The 22,178-nt window shown below is 39.5% G+C and overlaps 1 protein-coding gene across 2 annotated transcripts in view; it reads right to left on the bottom strand.

The window, feature by feature from the left end:
• FMN1 (formin 1) overlaps positions 1-22,178 on the bottom strand; it is a gene marked incomplete at its 5' end in the record, with an annotated part of 364,844 nt that overhangs the window by 150,807 nt on the left and 191,859 nt on the right. The gene's annotated exons all lie outside the window — the stretch shown is intronic.

Genomic DNA, 22,178 nt, shown 5'->3' with positions numbered 1-22,178 from the left:
TAGTTTTGGTTTCTCTAAACCTAGTAAGCCAAATCAGTTCCTTCTAACACATCACACAGTGGCCACTAAGGGGGAAAAAAAAAAGACCTTTTCTCTCATGTGACACAGCTACAAAAATCAATAGGGAATGCACACAAAATATCACCAAATCTTAAGTTTTTAAACACACTTTGCTGGGTAAAATACAAATTAAGCTAAACAGCTATGCTTCCCCTTCCACCTAGGTACTTACAAACTTACCAAAATATAGTGGAGATACAGTAATATGGTAAGAAACATCTGCATTTATATTGGTACTAGACTAGCTGAATTGTTTGTTGGTTGACTATAAGGAATAACAGAGTTTGTTCCAAGATGGTCTAATTACCGATCTATCAGTCAATACTGAATCAGTTATTTTCAGCCCTTTATTTTTTTCTTTCCCTGCTCAGAATGGCTACTTTTATATAACTATTAGACCTAAAATATAGTAAATACTAAACTTTCATCAAGATAAAAGGAAATCTGATGTTTTAGTCCAATGTGTTTAATAATGTCAGCATTAGTCTTAAAGAAAATTCTTGGGGGATACAGAATTTCAAGAGTTTTTTAAAAGAAATAAGGTAGGTACTTGGACTTTTAATTTTTTTATATGAAAGCAACAGAAAAAAAGATTATATATATAATCAAATATTTTCTTTAAAAATGCAATTTCTGGCTTATTCTTAGATTGAGAACACAAATTTAAAATGAAATGATTTTTAAAAGCCCAATACAAAATTAAGAAAAGCCACATAAGTTTCATGTAAATATCCAGCCATGCACTCATTCATTCAACAAAAACCTGCTGTGACTCTTTTACGTGCCTAGCACAGCTTCAGACTCTGAGGATATGGAGGTGACCCAGACAGATCAAGTCCTTGCTTGTCCTTGTGAAGTCTGTAGAGCTTAGTTATCTTAAAAAAAAAAAAAAAATCACTTTGGCTTTGTTTTTCTTTCTCAAGACTGCTTTGGGATTTGAGGTCTCTCATGATTTCATTCACATTTTAGGATTTTTTTGTTCTATTTCTTTGAAAAAAAAAATGACATTGGAACTTTGATAGAGATTGCACTGAACCTGTACATTGCTTTGGGTAGTACGGACATCTTGACAATATTAATTCTTCCAATCCATAAGCACAGAGTATCTTTCTATTTAATTGTGTCTTTCTTCCATCAGTGTCTTAAACTTTTCAGTGTAGTCTGTCACCTACCTCCTTGCTTTATTCTTTTTGATACAATTATAAATGGGATTATTTTCTTAATTTCTGGGATCATAGAAATGCAATGTATTTTTCTTTATTCATTTCATACCCTGAAAAGTCATTGAATTCATTTACTAGTTCTAATAGTTTTGGGGTAGAGTCTTCTATATATAAATTAAGGTTATCTGTAAAAAGTGACAGTCTTACTTCTTCCTTACCATTTTGGATGCCTTTTATTTCTTTTCTTTGCCTAATTCCTCTGGCTAGTTCTTTCAGTACTACATTGAAAACAAGTGGCAAGAGAGGGTATCCTTGTCTTGATCCTGATCTTAGAGGAAAGCTTTCAGCTTTTCAGCCTTGAGTATGATGTTAGCTGTGGGCTTGTCATATGTGGCCTTTATTATGTTGAGGTGTGGTCCTTCTCTACCCACTTTGTTGATAGTTTTTATCATATCTGGTTGTTGAATTTTGTCAAATGTTTTCTCTGCATCTATTGAGTTGATGACTTTTATTCCACTTTGTTAATGAGATGTATCGCAGTGACTGATTTATAGATATTGAACTATCCTTGCATCCCTGGAATAAATCCCACTTGATTGTGCTATCTGATCCTTTTAATGCATTGTTGAATTTGGTTTGTTAATATTTTGTCAAGGATTTTTGCATCTATGTTCATCAGAGAGATTGGGCAGCTCTTTTCTTTTTTTGGTGGTGCCCATGTCTGGTTTCAGGGTCAGGGTAATGCTGGACTTGTAAAATGAGTTTGGAAGCATTCCTTCCTCTGATTTTTTGGAAGTCTGAGAAGGATAGGCATTAAATCTTCTTTGAATGTTTGGGAGAATTCACAATGATCCAAGATGGTCTTGGCTTTTGTTTGTTGTCAGATTTTGATTACTCATTGAATCTCCTTACTAGTAATCAGTCTATTCAGATTTACCATGATTTAGTCCTGGGAGATTCGGTTTCTAGTGATTTTCAATTTCCTCCAGAATGTCCAACTTGTTGGCAAATAGTTGTTCAAAGTAATCTCTTATATTCCTTTGTATTTCTGTGGTATCAGTTGTAACTTCTTTTCCATTTCTAATTTTACTTACTTGAGCCTTCTCTGTTTTTTCTTGCTGAGTCTAGCTAAAGGTTTGTCAATTTTATTTATCTTTTCAAGGAACCACCCCTTAATTTCTTTGATCTTTTCTACTGTCTTTTTAGTCTCTATTTCATTTATTTCTACTTTGGTCTTTGTTATTTTGTTCTTTCTACTAACTTTGGGCTTTGTTTGTTCTTTTTCTAGTTCCTTCAGGTATGAATTTTGATCTGTATCCTTAGGAAATTTCCCCTTAAAACTACTTTTGCAGGGGGGCACCTGGGTGGCTCAGTGGGTTAAAGCCTCTGCCTTTGGCTCAGGATGTGCACTTGAAAAAACTGTATATTCTACTGTTTTGGGGTGAAATGTCCTATGTATAGCTGTTAAGTCCACCTGGTTTAATGTGTCATTTAAAGCCAATGTTATCTTATCCCAGCAATTCTACTAGGTATTTATCTGAAGAAAACAAAAACACTAATTTGAAAAGATAGATACATCCCATTTTCATCACCGCATTATTTATAATAGCCAAGATATGAAAACAACCCAAGTGCCCACTGACGGACATATAGATAAAGAAGATGTGGTCTGTATATACAATGGAATAGTACTCATCCATAAAGAAGAATGAAATCTTGCCATGTGTGACAACATGGATGGACTTTGGGGGTATTATGCTAAGTGAAATAAGTCAGACAGAGAAAGACAAATATCATATGAATTCATTTATATGTAGAATCTATAAAACAAAACAAAACTCATTGATACAGAGAACAGGATGATATTTGCTAGAGTGGAGGAAGGTTGGGGGCAGACAAAAATGGAAAAAGGGTGTCAAGAGATATAAACTTCAAATTATAAAATAAATAAGCCATGGTAATGTAACATACAACATGGTGACTATAGCCAATAATGCTATAGTACATATTTGAAAGTTTCGAAGACAGCAAATCCTGTAAATTCTCAACACAAGGAACAATGTTTTGTAAGTTTTTACAGTGATGGTAACTATACTTATTGTGTTGATAATTTTGAAGTGTGTACAAATACTGAATAATTACATTGTACACCTATAACAAGTGTTATATATCAATTATATCTCCATAAAAATCACTTTTGTAAGTTACCGAAAAGGGAACTAATACATCACCTGAACTAACTGCAAAGAAAATCCAAAAGAAGAAAGGCTTTGGAAATTGACTAGACTTATTCTTAAATGTCCAAGATAGTTATTGATAAAACTTGGTCATGACATACACATGGACGTCAAGGAGACAGGCACAGAAATCAAATTTATGACAAGATCACAAATGGGGAGCAACAATTTCTTCAAACAAACATTCACCAAGCTCTCCAGTTAGAGTTCCGAAAACCCCGAATAACACATTCTATTTACAGGAAAAAGCTTAAATGCAACTTCTTCTAATAGCTAATTAAAAGAAGGCCAGAGACCAATCAGAAGTGATTAAGACAAAGAGGAAAGGGCTGAGACTGAGATTGCCTGTCAGTGGGGAAAATGAGCGTATCTATCCCTTCAGTGTTCATCTAGGCTGAAATACGGAGAGAATGTCACCACAGTCAGCCATCCTTGAAGTTTTGTCTAATGACTTGACAAAGCAAGTGTTTGAAAAGAAAGTGTTTATTATCTTAAGCTGGACTAAAACCTTAAGGGTTGTATGAAATGTAGTGCTACCTCCCAAAAGGGAGGGAGGCAGTGGTAGAGTCACAGCATTTGTATTCTCTTCTCTGTTTGTGTCAAATTCCCTGTCTACCTCTGACTAGACCTTTAAAAATAGACCTCTAATTTTCCATGCAGCTTCTCTTCAATTGTGGAATAATACAAGGTTTCTTGAAAAGCAGCCAAAAGCAGTCTTAAGCTCTCTTACTTTGCTTCTTTCTTTTCTTTTCTCTTTCCTTTTCTTTCCTTCCTTCTTTCCTTTTTCTTCCTTCCCTTCCCTTCCTTTCTCTCCCTCCCCTCCTTTCTCCCCCTCCCCTCCCGTTTCTTCCTCCCTTCTAGATTGGAAGGCTTAATAATAATAATAAAAGAATATAACATGAAATCTACCCTATTAACAAGTACTTAAATGTTCAGTACAATGTTGTTGACTATACCACATTGCTGTACAGCAGATCTCTAGATTTTTTTTCATACTACATGACAGAAACTCTATACCCATTGAACAACTACTCCCCGTATTTTGTTCTCCCACCAACCCCTGGCAGTTTTCTCTTCTACTCTCTACTTCTATGAGCTTGACTACTTTAGAGGCCTCATATAAGTGGAATCATGCAGTAGTTGTCCTTCTGTGACTGGGCTGATTTCGCTTGGCATAATTTCCTTAAAGTTCACCCAGATTGTAGCATGTGATGAAATTTCCTTAAGGCTGAATAATATGCCTACACACGCACACACACACACACACACACATCCCACATTGTCGTTACCCATTCATCCATCAATAGGCATTTAGGTTATTTCCACTTCTTGGCTATTGTGAATATGGCTTCAGTGAACACGGGTGGGCAATTATCTCCTGTTTTCAATTCTTTTGGATAAATCCCAGAAATGAGACTACTGCCTCATGTGGTAGTTCTATTTTTAATTTTTTGAGGAACCTCCATTCTGTTTTTTACAGTAGCTACACCATTTTACATTCCCACCTGCAATGCACAGGAGTTCCAATTTTTCCACATCTTTGCTCATACTTGTTCTTTTCTCTTCTTCTTTTCCTTTTTAAAAAATTATAGCTATTCTAACAGATGTGAGGTGATACCTCATTATGGTGATGATTTGCATTTCCCTGATGATTAGTGATATTGAACATCTTTCATATCTTTGGACATTTGCAGGTCTTGTTTGGAGAATTTTCTATTCGAGTTCTTTGCCCATTTTTCAATTGAGTTTCTCTTTTATTGAGTTGTAGGCATCCTTTGTATGTTTTGGGACATTAGTACCTCATCAGATATATGGTTTGCAAGTAATTTCTTCCATTCCATCGGTTGCCTTTTCACTCTACTGTTTCCTCTGTTAGGTAAAAGCTTTTCAGTTTTGATGTAGCCCCACTTGTCTATTCTTGCTTTTGTTGTCTGTGCTTTGGTGTCCTATCCAGGAAATATTTCCAAGATCAATGTTATGAAGTTTCCCCCAAAGTTTTCTTCCAGGAATTTTATAGTTTCAGATCTTACATTTAAGTCTTTAGCCCATTTTGAGTTGATTGCTGTTTATGCTATAAGGATCCAATTTCATTCTTTTGCATCTGGATATCCATTTTTTTGTTGTTGTTGTCTTGGTTTTTTTTTTTTTTTTTGAGGAGCCCATCTTTTCCCTGTTTTAGTGTTGGCACTCTTGTTGAAGGTCATTTGACCATATATGTGTGGGTTTATTTTTGGGTTCTCTACTCTTTTCCATTGGTCTATGGGTTTGTTTTGACTCCAGTACCATACTGTTTTGAATACCATAGTTTGCAATACATTTTGAGGTTAGGAAGTGGGGGTCAATACCAAAAAAATTACAGGGAGAAAATTAGAAGTAAAGGGAAGGTTAAGAAAAAAAGCAGAATATATATTCTAAAATACCCTTCAGTCTAATATGTAAAATGACTAAAAGGAAACACATGCAGGAACACTTTACAGCAATAGACAGACCATGTGGGAGTTCAGGTGACTAACAAGGCTGGCCCAAGACTTCGGGTCATATTCAGATCTTTCTGAAACAGGTTAACGATTGGGCTGAGTGGGATGTGAGGAGATGGTGTTGGCAAGAGGGAAGAGGAGGAAAAAGAAGAGAGGTGCTCTGTAGGCTCTCTGGTCATATTTTACAAGCTTCTGCCCAACCCTTGGCTGGTGTGGTCGCAGGAACACAGACTGGAATAGGCAAGGGCACCTTTGTTTAATACACGTGTCAAGGACTCCCATTTGCCCGGTGTTGAGCCAGGGACTGAAGATTAGCACAAAACTTGGTCTTTGGAGAGTAGTCAAGTTTATAGAAATATTTGTTCTGTTATTTTTATCTTTTCTCTTTCTGTGGGTGTGTTATTTTTAATTACAAAAGGAACAAATGCTTACTGTGATAAAAAAAAATATAAGCTATAAAGAATGCGAAAGAGGAAAAGGTGAAATATTCTCTCATCTCCCAATTCCACTGCCCGTTACCATCACAGTAATGGGGTTTGTCTCCTTTCAGATCTAAACATGTGTGTAATGACAAGGAGTACCTTTTGTTCTACAACTTTCCCCCTTGTTCAGAATAATTCTTTTTCTTTTATAAATATATTACTGGTATCTTCCCTGTCAGTAGAGGCAGGGCCACATTAAGTATGAAACATAATTTAAGTATTCCTGTATTGGTGGACATTTAGAAACTCTCCAAGATTTGTCAGTTATTAACAATGCTGTAATGAGCAGCCATGCAGATGTATTCTTAGTCACTGGAGCTTAGATTTCTATAGAACAACAGAAGTTGTTCAAACAATATGTTCATTTTTCATTTTGATAGATACTGCCAAATTGTTTCTAATAGATGCTGCCAATTTACACTCCTGTCAAGTATTGGAGAGTGACTGTTTTCCTTGTCCCTCACCCTCCGGGTATTATCAGTTTAAAAGATTTTGGCCAATATGATAGGTTAAATGATTTTTCAGTATTCTACATTGCTAATGATTTAATAGTAAATTAAACATTTGGTTATTGGTCACACGTTCTTGTGGATTGTCTATCCTTTTCACTATGTTTTCCAATTACTAGATCTGTTAGGCTGGTACAAAGCAAAGAAATTTATTATTTTTTTAAGATTTTACTTATTTATTTGACAGACAGAGATCACAAGTAGGCAGAGAGGCAGGCAGAGAGAGATAAGGAAGCAGGATCCCCACTGAGCAGTTAGCCCGATGCGGGACTCAATCCCAGGACCCTGGGATCATGACCTGAGCCGAAGGCAGAGGCCCTAACCCACTGAGCCACCCAGGCGCCCCCAAAGAAATTTAAATAAGGATAAAAAGCAAAAAGAGATTTACACAGAGATTACTGTGGAGAGGGGGCATTTTCTAAGGGAAGACGAGGGATGAGAACTACCTTTCATTGTACTCCACTATGCACGAGGCACTGTGTTAGCTCTGCACACAAGCCAGTCCAAATGGACAGTTGTGAATTGGGGGCCGTGAGCACCAGGATACTGTAAAATTTTATTCCTTTAGTGGCCCCCTATGGATTTCCAGAGAAAACAGTACTTCACACTCAAGAGGCCTATAAAGTAAGTGTAGTGACCTAATGCATTGCTAGGGCATTAAAGCAAGAGACACAAAAATAGAGCACTTTGTTCTGCTCACCCAACACTCTGCTCTCTTTTGATATTTGTGATCAAATCTCATAGTTCCTTACCCAGCTACACACCTGTTATCAGAGCCATTTGCCTTCATGGCAGAGTAGCTAGGAAGGAAAGCTCAAGGAAGGAAGAAGATAAGACCAAAGAAAACTAACGGAGAAAATAAACAGAGAGAAGAAAGGAGAACAAGGATTCAGAACATGATGAAAGACGTAAAAAAAAAAAAAAAAAAGATGATCACCTAGTTATCAACCAATAGTTATTACACTCTTTTTAAGATAATTTTTTAGAATCATGCTCAAGTTTCAAATAACCAGATCCAATGTGTGTAGAACTCTCTACTACCTGGAAATTGCCCTTGTTGTCCTTTTACTGCATTCTATACATTTTTTGACAAGGTAACTTCTAGATGGATAAAGCAAACTTTAGGAATTCTTCTCTGACAAGAAGATAAATTACTATGGGGTGTTCATTCTCACTAGCTTCTCTAATGTATCCTAGGCTTGGAAGAAAGCAAATATTCACATTACTGTACAGTGTGGACCGGTGATAATAATGATTATCTGGAAAATTTTTAGAACCCTAATGTTCCTAAGATCATCAGATATTTCATTGTCTGCCCTTTTTATAGTAGGAAATTTAACTGATACGTTTTAAAAAATAGCCACAGGATTTAAGATACAAAAGGTTTATCAAAACATTTATTAATAAAACAATTTAATTAACCTGCACCAACATATTGTTTAAGCCTAGTCATTATTATCCTGTGCCATTTTAACAGTTTTTAAATGTTATCTGGCCCAAGTCAAAGATTCCTTGGAATTATCCAAGTAGAAATATAAATACAACTAAGGACTATAGCCTTAAATACGGTGAGTCCTTTCCTCTTTTAGCTTTAGCATGCTGAGCTGTCACAGCCCCTTGGCCGGCTATGAAAAAGTCATCAGCATCATAGTCCGGCAACCAGTTGTTAAGAGAAAAGTCAGAAGCCAGCCTTCTATTTCTAGACTTTCCCTGACTCATCCTCACATAGATGTTAAAATATAGTCAGTCCAATTCAACAAAACTTACAACATGCAAACTCAGTGGGAGTTCAGAGAGTAGTTTAAAGGGGAAGCTCCTATAAATAAGTCTGATACAAGGGAGTTATTAACAGGGATCAGTGAATAGAAAGAGATTCTAATTGTTCCTCCTATATGATTCTCCATATATGCCCCTCATATATGAGGCAGGACTCATTGAAAATGGGGGTTTTGAAGGAGATGGCTGTTTGGGGCCCAATCTTCCTCTGGGTAACCTGATTGCTCCCCAAAGTTACATTCAGTGCCCTTCTCCTGAAACAAAAATCCAAGTTCCACGTTCAGAAAACTATTTGGTGAAGGAGATTTGAGAGATGATAAGCTCGGCAGACCACTAGCTGCCAAATGCCACCGTAAGTCCTGTTCTGCTTAGCCATATAGAGAGAGGGGCTCTTTCCATCCTGCATGATTACTGGTTCTCCCAGCATTACGATGAACCAGTAGCAGGGGTTTTTAGAGGGCTGACGACCTTGAAGCCAGGGTACTGCATTTGACTGTGGACACTGGAACGCTTCCTGATTTTATTAGTCCATAGCTTCATAATGTGAGTTTTCCGTGTGTACGTGGAGCCAGTAGGCAAAATGATGCCTTGAAGCTCCCAATGTGACTCCCTCTCTAGGCAAGCTCTTGGGAGACAAGCTCACACCCCACGCTGTTCAAGAAAGAGACTTCGGAGAATATTTATGAGACCGTATGAGTACCTGTAAAAGTTTTCCCATGCAATGCATACAGTGGTTGAAGTGGGTTTGAGGATCATTTACCCTTAGCTAGGAAGAAACTCACAAATGTTGTCTAACTTGACCTTCTGCCTATGGGTAAGCCTTGAAATCCAAGGTGGACCTTACTTTACAAGGAGGTCATACTTTCAGAAATTATTAATGTTATCTTCATACAATGCACACATATTTAGGGCCATTTTCTCTCACCAAACACAGTGGAACCTGAGCTAACTGTAAACACAGCCTAAACTTTTCATCCTTTCCCTATTCTAGGACTACTCTCAATGCCCATTTTTCATTCTTCGTCCTCATGTATTAGTTGATTTGTCCTAGTCCTCAAAATCATTTTCTAGTATTAAGTAACTTTTGGCACAGGAGAGTTTCACTTAATGTCTGACTCAAGTTCCTCGTGCTTCCACTTCAAATAATCTTTTTCAGCTCCCAGGGAAGGCAGACAGTAGCCGCTCTCACCATCCCCCACACAAAGCTCCTTCACGAACCTTAAGACCGTCATTTGTTGTTTATTTTTAAACAAGAGATGCTTTCTATCGAATCTTTAAAAATCGGTTTTTGACAAATGGTAGCAAGCCCTCAGTTTATCTTGGTCCTATCTGGAGTCAGCTGAACTTGGCAGCACATAGCTTTCTCCTAGGTATAATTACAGTCTGGAGGAGAATGCAATTCGTGCAGCATTCCGCTGACCTACAAGCCGACCTTGTGCAGGGGCAAATTCACAGGTTGCGTTAAACCCTATTAGACATGCCTAGTTTAAGGCGAAGCCTTTCCAGACCCCCGCCGCATGCTGCATCAGGCAGTCACACATGCGTATTATCACATTGCCTGGGGAGCTCTCGCAGTGCCTTCCAGGAAGGGGATAGGCAGGCTGACGTCCCACACTGTCTAATCCTGTACCTTGGGCCGGTGTATCCAAATGATTATTATTTCTTACATATGTGGATTTTTTTTTGAAGGAGAACCTGCCTCTTTGAATAAGAATTAAGGCAGAAATGGGAAGACAGATTTGCTACACTGGGAAAAAACCGCACACCCTGACTACTCAGCTGGAAAAGTCTTGCCAGGCCGACTGAGAAAGCTCTCCTGCCAGGTGCAGTGGGATTTTTCACATCAACATAAAATCCACATCTATCTTCAGGTTTCTGCCCAAGCTTGGCAGGTGGGGCCGGGAGTAAAAATAAAAATAAATGGTCTGAATAGCCCATGAATGCTGGAAGCACGCTTGGCCAAGTGAGTTCGGCAGAGACACAAAATTGAGAGAATTATGGAAGCCGTCTTCTTCCATGGAGCCTTCCCTGTCCGAAACCGAAGATGAGGAATTTCTCTACCTGCCCCTTCACTGGACATCAAACACATTCAAGCCTATACCACATCGGGTAGGTGCTCTGTTCTTTGGCTTAGGCCTCACACTTGAAATTTCCCAGTTTCAGTCATGAGGCCCATCTCCTGTGAAGGGGGTTTTATTGTAGAACAGGTGCATGTCTAGTTAAATACAGACACAGACATCTCCTGGGCCCTTCAGGCATATAAACGCACCGGAAAGTTGCTGCCTTGCCTGTCTGATTCCCCCTCCCCCGACCAAAAACAAACAAATAAATGAAGGATCCACAGACCCCGGCAGCTCTTTCCATACGTGACAGGGATATATTTCAAATAGCCATGTGTGGTCATGTTCGACTCTATAGAAGAAATGAGCACGTCGTTTGCCTCTCTCAAGGAAACTGAAGACAGCGGAGAATACACAGAAAGGAGACAATCTGTCTCTCCAAAGCAAAATTCTAAAAAAATATTATTTCTATTTTTGCGCCTTCACACTGGTGATCTTTGGCTTAAGCTTCATATCAATACTCACCGAACGCCTTACTTGGCAAAAGCACAGACATTAAGAGGCTGGTATAAAGCCCACGCACTACTAATGAGAAAGCAGCTTGTCTCATCGACAGGAATTCCTTGCATCTCTAAGCCCCCGGATGCCAAAGGGATCCCCGTGCTTTCCTAAGGACTCTTGCATTTCCCTCAAAGACATTCTTATGGACTAAGCTGGTAGGCAGATAGAAACCTACGTTAGAGACCTACAAGGTACCCAAGGCTACAAGCTCTTGGGTAGTCAAGCTGATAACCTGCTCTGAGTCATAAATATAAATTAGTGTGAAGTCCCGCCAGTCTTCACTCTCCGCCAGAGTGGAGAGCAGCATCTTCTGGGGACGAGATATGGCATAACAGGGAACCCTTAGCTTTAGTTCTCTCTTACTGAACTGTCCCCCACCCGCAACCCCTCCAGCACCAAATTACAAAGTCTTATTTTATAATTAATAGAAATCTAATTTGGAAGAAAGAGTGAGAATTTCCCAAGGGAATTCTAAGAAGCGAGACAAGATAATACAATGCCATGAAGCATAATAGCCCATGGATGCAGGCCTTATACACAAAATTAAAAAAAAAAAATTCATGGGACGGAACAACTGACAAAATCCCACTTCATATTCTTGTGTCCTCTCAGCCATTTCTAGTGTGGCAGTGACTGGAGATGAGACAGGTAAGTGACTCCTCCTCCTAGCCGATGCCAGGAGAAAGGGCCAGCTGGAGTGGACCGGCAAGACCAGAACTGGCAGGCGTCTTGCTCTCTCTGTCCTCAGGGAGAGTGAGCGCTTCCTTGGAAACATGCAATTGTTTCTTGGCAGGTGCCCAGGAAAATAAATGCTGACTCAGCTCCCTTGTCCCATCTCCTGTGTTCCACCCCCTGCCACTCTTTGGCATCAGATCCTGAGGAGTTGGTAGGCTGGTTCCATGGGGCCATATTATGAAGTGTCACCTGACTTGGTACAAACAAGCTGATGGGTCGGCATGGCCAGGTAGTCTTCTGGGTAGTGGCCTCTGTCAACTGGCTTGATGATGCCATTAAAATAACTTTCTACACACAGCCTGATTATCTGTGCCACTAAACGTTTCAAGGAAAACTAAGCTTCACTGTTCTGTCAGACTGCTAGGTCTGAATCTCTTCCATGGCCTTATTTTTGGGGACACATAAAATTGCTCTGATGAAGTTTACTTTAAGGATTTAGGCTCTTCACCAAGAAATGTGAAAAGGCGAATTGTCATCCTGTCTTGCGTCTGAGAACATATTTGGCATCCCATACCTTTACCGATGAGACAGAAAAGCTCTTTTGTTGGTTTTGAGGCCGGTGAATTCTGTGCAGAAAGCAAATGAAGAGAAGACCACAGCAGGTGAAGGCTGGGGCTGGGACAGGGGTAGGAGGCACCATGGGGTGGAGGGGGGCGGGAATATAGGCAGGAGATAATTCTGATGGTTTCGAAGTTTTTGTGTCAAAACAAAAATCATATGCATTTTCCCACTGACCAGAGACTCAGGAGAGAAAATGGCCAAGAGACATCAGTGCATTCATTTGCCCTGCCTCCAGGCCAGGCCAAAGTACAATCCCAAAAAGGGACAGGTGAGAAATGCCATCCTTTTGTTTCTGAGAGCTCAAGGCCCCTTCAAGGGTGCTTGGCTGTAATGAACATGAAACAATTCCAAAGTAATGACAGCTGACCTGGTGAGAAGCAACCGGACAGGGGGCTATGTGGCAGAAGGAAAATGAAAAAGAAAACAGAAGACTCTGAAAAGATCCAGCCTCTAGTGAAACATCAAACCAAACCAAACCAAAACACAGGCCCCACTGTCCAAGACTCTGCCTTTTAAACTGATGGTGTGCCGGCTAAGCTACCGTGGTCCAAGAGTGGGAGGAAAGAGGGACTGTCTTCGGGACAGATGTTAAGAACATCAGGATGCCCCAGGAAAATTTAACTCCAGGCCTTCAGGTGGCTTCCAACTGTCATGGTTCAAGCTCTCCCAAGGCCAGGAACATACTCCATATCGTAGCCTTTAAGAGCTGGATGGAGAATTTATTCACTTTCTGTTTTAGAAGGGATGGGAGTACAGCGGCTCACCACTCAAGACATACCAGTGGCATGTAGCTTTAAGTCATGTTTTATTGTTTTGTTTTAAACTTCTGTATTATAATCCTCCTTTACAATCCCACCCCAACAACATGTTGATAGCATGGCTATCAGATGAGTAGAGGAACTACTCCTTCTCTTTTCCTTCTTTCAGCACTGGCCCTAGCACCGAGGAGAAAAACAAAATCTTTCTTTTGGTCATTCCTAAATTTCGTAGGATTGCGCAGGATGGGGATCCTATGTACCTCTACAAACCATAGGCAAAACCTGCAGTTGCCTATAGAAAGCTGTCTATAGTTTAAGGCAATTAAGAATTTGTGAGATAACCTCTAGAAGTTTAGCATGCATGTGAATTACCAGGGACCTTGTTAAAAATATAGACTCTCATTCACTAGGGATGAGATTCTGTTTTGGATTGAACTGTATTCTTCCTACAAAAGGTACGCTGAAGTCCTGATCTCCAAGACCTCAGAATGTGACTTCCTTTGGAAAACGGGTCACTGCAGGTGTAATTAGTACAAATGAGGTCACCCTAGCGTCGGATGGGCCCCTAATCCAATGTGGCTTGTGTCCTCTTCAGAAGACGGCCATGGGAAGACACAGAGACAGGGAGGGAGAATGCCAAGTGGCGACAAAGGCAGAGAATGGAATTTCACTGCTTGATGCCAAGGACTGCCGAAGGTTGTCAGCAAGCCGCCAGCAGATGGGAAGAGGTGAAGAAGGGTTCTCCTACCAGTTTCCCAGGGAGGATGGCTGTTTCCAATACCTTGATTTCAGACTCCTAGTCTCCAGAACTATAAGACAATATGTTTGTGTAGTTTTTAGTTACCCAGTGTGTTGAGGAAGTCCCGGGAAACTAACACTGGGCCTGAGGGCCTTTTATTTCTAGTAAGCCACCAGACAATGCTTATGCTGCTGCTCTGGAGGACACACTCTATGGAGTCAGGTGACCTCAAATGAACATGTTCTTCTGTTTACTCTCATTGGCACTTAGCAGAATGTCTGACATATATGCATGTGTGTTTATACAATCCCTGATTCCTAGAGTTTTTTTGATTAACCATCTGGAAATGTGCCCCTGTCCCTCTCTGTCTCCTGAAGCTATGTGCCCAGTCACAAACATCTGCTTTCTTTCATAAGGCCAATGCCAGCAATGCAGATAAGCCGTGCCAGCCTCCTAAGGATTCTAAGTAACAACGTTGTGAGACCTTGGGACTCCCTGTCTTAGCAATATTTCTCATTTAATATTAAGACACCGAACCCAGTCTCTTGTATGTATTTTTGGTCACTCCGATAGGGCTTTTTCTCTCTAAAGTTTAGAGTGTTAGGCTTTTGAGAAGAACACGTGCTAATAATTACTCCAAGCTGGGTAGTGATGATGGGCAACAGAAATCTTATTATCTTCAATGTCATCGTGTGTCTTTGATATGATAATCACTGCATTCAAGATATCAGAAATGATGGATGGCCTTTGATTCAGAGTGTACCACGATGCAAATTACCTGGCTCTTTCCCACTCCTGCTCTGATGTTGAAGAGCTAGTGACAGTGGGCTCTCCTGGCTTCAGGGCCTCAAGCCACCAGGAGGCAAAGTCTGGGGCAAAACTCAAAAAGGAATGCTCCCTTTTTTAAGGACACCTGAGGCCACTTCAGTTTTCCCTTTTATGGACACGCTGCACCTACGACAACCCCAGACATAGTCTTAACATGCAGCCATTGCTATGACGTAGAGCTATTTACGACCTAAGTCCTTCTCTGTTCACCTTCTGGGCAACAACGGGAGATGTAAGTACCACACCACTTCCAGTAGGCTCACTGAGTTCCTTCTAGAAACATGACAGGAGGATTCCAGGAAATTCTAGCAAGGGAAGAAAGATGAGAGAGCACGGTGTATTTGTACTTTAAAACTGCTAGAAGATTCTGCCAGGGCTTACAGTATATAACCCAGCACGTTTCCGTGAGTTGGTAATTAGTCTTTACCATCCTCCTCATGCTCACAGAGTATCCATCATGGAAAGCGAGCACACGCTACATGCTATCCTTCAGGCGTCCGCGTGAATGGAATAACAGCGATCCAAAATAGTGACTACCATCCATGAAGAGCGAGCTCTTACCTTGGTCCTGACTAGAGTCATCAGTGTGTGTACCCGGAGGCTCTCATATGGACGAATCACAAGCGCAAAAGGCACACAGTAGGTGATTTTCCCAGAGTTATCAGATGTCTGACTACTAGTCCTGTGTGCTTTCCCTTGAAACACGTCTCATTCCTGCAAGGACGTACATGCCCCGTCACCCAAGTTCTACAAGCCAACAGCCTCCAAAATGTGAAAAGCTAGATGTGTTTGAGTGGTGGGGTAGAGCAGGAAAGGACTTTCACCTCCCTTTCTTCTATAAAACCAACTCCAAATGATGGGACTGAGTATCCAAACCAAAATCTATTTTCAGTGAAATTAGGAGACCCCCTGCAATTTCAAAACAGAAAACATGAAGCCAGAAGGAGTTGAAAGCGGGGTATTCTATGGCACTATGGAAGGATAAATGTCACTGTCTGCCAGGCAAGGGAGAACCTCGGACACATACAAATTAGAGGGATCATGTGCTCGGGAAGGCAATCACCACTGGTAGGGAGCCAAAAATTAGGGGGTGATTTAGAAGTTGGTATATAGTGCAATTAGGTGCCACATGTATAATCTCACCTATATGTTCAGGAAATACAGTTTGTAGAGAAATTCAACCAGACAGATTTGGGGTTCATGGACACCAGGCAGAGCAGACAGTGGGGTGGAGGTCTTGTAGTAGAATGGAGTAATTATCAAAATTCCACATCCTTTCTTAGCCTCTCTGTCAGAATGCTAGCAGTCAAGCTGATATACCTCTCCCCAGCCCCAATCAGGTACCTGGAGAAACTCCACCTGGAAAAATACATCAGTCTAAAAGTAAAGACAACAGGCCCCTGGATGGCTATGTGGGTTAAACGTTTGCCTTCAGCTTGGGTAATGATCACAGGGTCCTGGGATGGAGCCCTGTGTCGGGCTCCCTGCTCAGTGGGGATCCTATTTCTCTGTCTTCCTCTGCCCATCCCCCCTCTCAAATAAATAAATAAAAATTTTAAATAAAATAAAATAAAAGCAAAGAAAACTCCCAACTGAAATGGCTGTTCTGCAACTATTTACCACACTGTGAGACCCACCACTGGACAAACCTTGTTCATTTCTACTGAACATTCCATCCAGGCTTATCACCCCTCAATCTTATATGTGCTATATAGCATCCAAGGATCACCAACTATTTGAAGAATCCCCGAACATGAAATACAGATGTCAGAACTGAAAAATATTTAAAAGGAACTTGGAAGATGGAACAGAAGGAAAGTAGTAAGCAAAAGAAACATGTAAAGAAAGTGTAATTTATGAACTCAAGAAGTTAGCTGTATTCTTTTAAAAAAAGGAAAATGAACTTTTATAAATTAAAATATAATTCTGGAAATACAAAATCTTTGTCTATCAAAATAGGAAGTCCAAAGTGACTAAGAAAGTGAGAACTATTAATACTATTGGAAGCCCTCTAGCTACCCCAAGTCTTCCTCTAAAGGACCCACTCTTCTGATTTTATGTTTACTATCCCCTTGCTTTTATTGTTTTTATAAAAATCATCTTGTCACAAATATATGATTCCATCCACTTTGTAGGCTTTCACATTTTTGACCTTCAGACAAATGGAATCATTCATGAGTTTTTTCACTTGACATCTCGTTTAAAAATGATCTAACGAACGTGTGGAGCTATAGCTAACTCTTTTTCAAAGCTGTATAGTATTCTATCCTGTGACCTGACCTCAGTCCATCGGTCTACTCTAATGATAGTGTCATTTTCAGATCTTTGCTATTATAAACAAAGCTTTCACAAATATTCTCGTATGAGTCTTCTGCTACAAATGTGCAGACATTTGAACAGAGGGTATACACATAATCACACGAACTAGGTAAAGCCAAATTGCATTCCAAGCGTACGGAGCAACTGAGCTTCCAGTTAGCACCATGAGAACTCCTACCATTCCATACCCTCCCGATATTTCAGTTATACTTATTAATTTTTGCCAAGCTGGTGGGTCTAAAATGAGACCTCTGCATGTATATCCTAGTTCTGACTTATTATCTCTTCACATGTTTATTGACCATTCATTCCATGACATGCCTCTTCATGTCTTTTGCCTATCTTTCTTTCTTTTTTTTTTTTAATGTATTTATTTATTTATTTGACACCGAGAGAGAGGGAACACAAGGAGGGGGAGTGGGAGAGGGAGAAGCAGGTCTCCCGTCAAGTGGGGAGCCTGATGTGGGGCTCGATCCCAGAAGCCTGGGATCATGACCTGAGCTGAAGGCAGGTGCTAAACGACTGAGCCACCCAGGCGCCCCTTACCTATCTTTCTAATAGAAGGTGACCAACTTATTATTGGTCAGTAAAAATTCTATATGTATTTTGGAGAGTAATTCTTCTTCAGTTACATACGTCATGAATCTCTTCCCCAAGCTTGTGGCTTAGCTTTTCACATTCTTTGTGCTATTGTCTGATGAACAAAAGTTTTTTTTTTATTTTAATGTACACTATTTCTTATTTGATTTATTCTTTTTGTGTCTTTTCCATATGAGGCTAAAACATAGGCTCCTATATTCTTTTTTAAAAACTATTAAGTTTTTCCTTTCATGATACATCTTGGAATGTATCTGTACTTGATACATCTGGAATGGATTTTTATTCATGATATGAGGGAGGGATCTATTTTCTTTCCTTTGGGCCATATATATATATATATATATTCAATTTTTTAAATATTTTTAAAGAGTCAATTTTACCTACTGATCTGAGATACCACATTTATCATATATTAGTTTGCATATAATACATTGATCTTGCTTCTGAAGTTCTAACTCTTTCCATTAATTTTTGTTATTTTCTGTGCCAATTATTACCATACCATACTTACATTATTTTTTTTTGACATGAGGTAGAATAAGTATCCTCCTGATTTTTCTTTTTCAGATTTTTTTCCCTGAATTTTATGTTTCTTATTCCTTTGCTACAGTTTTGCTACAGATATGTGATTCCATAAAATTCCTTGGATTTTCATGTGCTTAACTTCAGACCAATGCAATCTTTGTGTGTGTGTGACTTTTTTACTAACCATCACATTTAAGATTGTTTCTGTAAGCTTGTTTTTGAAACTCTGCTCTTCCATACAAATTTTTAGAATAAGTTTGTCCAATTTTGAATAATCCTATTTAGATTTTGATTAGAATGACTTTGAAACTAGAAATCAGCTTGGGGTTAACTTCATCTTTACAGTACTAGTTTTCCTATTCATAAACAGAATAGCTCTCCTTTTATTTAGGTCTATGTTAATGCTTGCAATAGAGTAATTTTTATCCATTGCTGGATTCAATTAGCTAATCTTCTGTTTAAGATCTTCACATCTATATTCGAGAAACTGGCCTGTAATGTTTCTTAACTTCCTGTCCTTGTCTGATAGTGCTATCAAGACTATAAACCAGCTTTGAGTGTAACATCATTTTTTAGTCTCTAGAGCATTTTGTGGAAGAAGGAAATGTTTGGTGTAATCAAACCATCTGGTACTTTGTGGGAAGACTTAAATTACTGATCCAGTTTCCTTAACATATATAGTCATTCAGGTGTTCTGTTTCTTCTGGGATCGGATTTGTAATTTATATTTTTCTAGGAAGTTGTTTATTTCATGTTCTTTAATTGGCAAAAGTTTAGTCATGGTATTCTCATGTATCTTCTACATTTCTATTGCATCTAGTAGTTATACTCATCTTTATTTTCCCAATATTTTATATATGTTTGCTTTCCTCAATCCTGCCCATAGTGTGTGAATTTTATTGTTTTCAGAAAACAAATTTAACTTTATTGATTTTTTTTGTACTGTGTTTTAAAATTTTTTAAAATTCCCATTCTCATCTTTTAATATTTGGTTGTATTTGTATTTGATTGAAGCATATGAAATTATAAATATTTGATCACATTTGACCTAAAAAATGGATTTTCTTGTCATTTAACATAATATTTTTTCTAATTTCTTTTTTTTCTCCTAGCTATTAATTTTGGAAGCTAACTTTTTTTTACCTTTTTCTTTTCTAATATAAACGCTCATAACCATACATTTTAGTTACATCCTAGGAGTCTTGATAATTTTTTTAAATTAAAAGTGTTTTCTGCTTACTGTCCAAAACCCAGTAAGCAGAAATGAGGACTGGGTATTATAAAAGACTGATGAATAATTGACCTCTACCTCTGAAACCAATAATACATATGTTAATTAATTGAATCTAAATAAAAAAAGTTTTTCTGAGTCCCATTATAACTTCTTCCTTAATCCATGAGTTATTTACAGTATAAATATAAATTTTAAAAGGCAAGGACGTTTTCATTATTGACATATTTAAGTTATCTTTCAGTTTTTTACATATAATTTCAGTTTGATTGGAGGACGTGGTCTGTATGAAAAATTGCTTGAAATTTGTTGATTTATGCAGTATTAAAAGACTGTTGATGCAGTCTTTTAATACTGCATAACTCTCACTCTCTCTGTCTTTTTATTTTTTTTTTTTCTTTTTTGAGAGGGAAAAAGAGAAGGGGTGGAGGGGGAGAGGAAGAGAGAGAACCTTAAGCAGACTCCATGACCATGGAGCCCAACAAGGAGCCGGATGCGGGGTGTGATCACACAGCACTGAGATCACAACCTGAGCTGAAATCATGAGTTGGATGCTTAACTGACTGAGCCACCCAGGCACCCCCATAATATTGCTTAAGTCTTAAAATTATATCCATGTATGAGGTTGATGAAAATTTAAATAAAGTGTAATAGCTAAATTCAGTTTATTTCATTAATATGGAAACCAACCTAAAATATCATACTTTGAATTCCACCATCACCTAAATCAGCCATTCTGTGTCCCTGCCAACACCTATGTCTGGCACACTTAAAGCTGTACCACAAACACAGATTCCCATGAAAGCTGAATAAAAATAGTACTAGAAAATAGAGACAAATTTTGTCACCTTTGTGTTCTATTGCATTTTTTTCTCTTGGTACACCTTGAGGACATTCATCTTTGAGCATCCAACTTAAATTCATTTTTTTTTTAATTACATAGTTGTGTCCCCATGGGACACACAAAGAAAGGACGGAGTAAATGGGACCTCATGTAGCTCTCTGGGGTCTCAGAAGCCATGACTGAATGAGAAATGGGGCCTCTGGTTGAGTCCAACCTTCTGCTCTCCTAGAGGGGTGACACTAGAGGGTTCTCGTTGTTCTTATTCCCACTCCTCGTGGTCATGGTGATGGTGCCAAGAGTAGGGCGGCTGCAGCAAACATTTGTGCACCAGGGACCAAGTAAACACAGAGATTATTCTAATTCTCATAGTCACCCTCTGAAGTAGGTACTATTATTATTCTCACTTTACAGATGAGGAAACCGTACGGAAGGATGAAGGGCCTTGCCCCATGAGCACAGTGGGGTCAGAAAGAAACCGTGTCGAGCCACTACACTACCCCCTTCCCTCCTCAGACTAGCTGTGACTCTCGGTGCACTGGCTGTGTTGGAGGAAACAGTTGCTCAGAGGCCTAGAGCTCAGGCCTCTACCACAGCCTTGCACTGGCTTCTTGGTGGCTCCGGGGCAAACCCCAAGATCGCAGTTGACAGGACTTGCAGACCGGCACAGGGACTTTGTACCTCCCTCCCTCCACATGTACCTTGAGTCTCAGAGGCGCACCCCTTCCTTTGGTGGCAAATGAATGGCTGCCTCCCCCAGGGCTGAGTTGTCTGGATATCGCCACACCCCAAGAGGGTACGTCATCCATAACAAACACATTGCACAGTCCAGTTTCTCCAAGGTCTTGCTAAATCATTCTAAACATCATAGGCTTTAGACATTTTGCTGCTACATTCTGAATCACGTTCTTCTCTAAGCAACCATCTCAAGGTCTCATTTTTTCCATTAGTAAGATGATTATAGTACAGAGTGAACTATCTATAATGAGCCCCAGCTCAAGTAATGTGGCTTTCAGTTGGCTACATTTTAAATAAATCTTTCTTTGCTAATTAATGCACCTTATCCCAGTGTTGTAAGTAACACTGGTGTTCCTAAATTGGACAGGGAAGAAGAGAACCACACCCAGAGTGGAAGATCCAAAATCCTCAAAACCAGTATGAATGCAATAACCATTTGCAAGCAAAGTTTAAAAGTTTTTGTGCTTGCTGTAAATGAAGGAAGTTGTACAAGAGTCTACAAGAGAGTAAAAAGTGATGTGATAATTAGGTCATGAATTAACCCCCTGGTACTTGCAGCTCTAAATTATTTTTAAAGACCCCCTTCTCACCTCCTAGGATATTTTGCACATGCAAAATGCCTAATTGACTAATAAGGCACCTAGCATAAAAACTAATTAATGAAAATGAAAACACTAAAACTCAGGTTATTTAGTAACCAGAGCCTGGAGCCAGATCCCAATTAAACCACTCTTGGGTGGAGGAAGGGATCAGAATGCCCAATGGGTTCCATCTGGCTGCTTCCGTGGGTCAATCTAGAGCCTCATGTTCTTCTCAAATAGCCTTTCCTCCCTCTCCTTTCCACTGCAGCGAGGAGCTAGGACAGTCCTCTTCACACTGCACGGGGGAACCCCCGGGCTCTCCCACTCACATGGAAGGGACTTGGCAGCTAAGGAATCCAGCTGGAAGTGAGCATGATTCACTAGCTCTTCTCCCCCC

Source organism: Martes martes (genome assembly GCF_963455335.1).
Source record: "Martes martes genome assembly, chromosome: 7".
Classification (NCBI taxonomy): Eukaryota; Metazoa; Chordata; class Mammalia; order Carnivora; family Mustelidae; genus Martes; species Martes martes.
The sequence above is the reverse complement of the archived record's forward strand: the minus strand, read 5'-3'. Positions and strand labels throughout refer to the sequence as shown.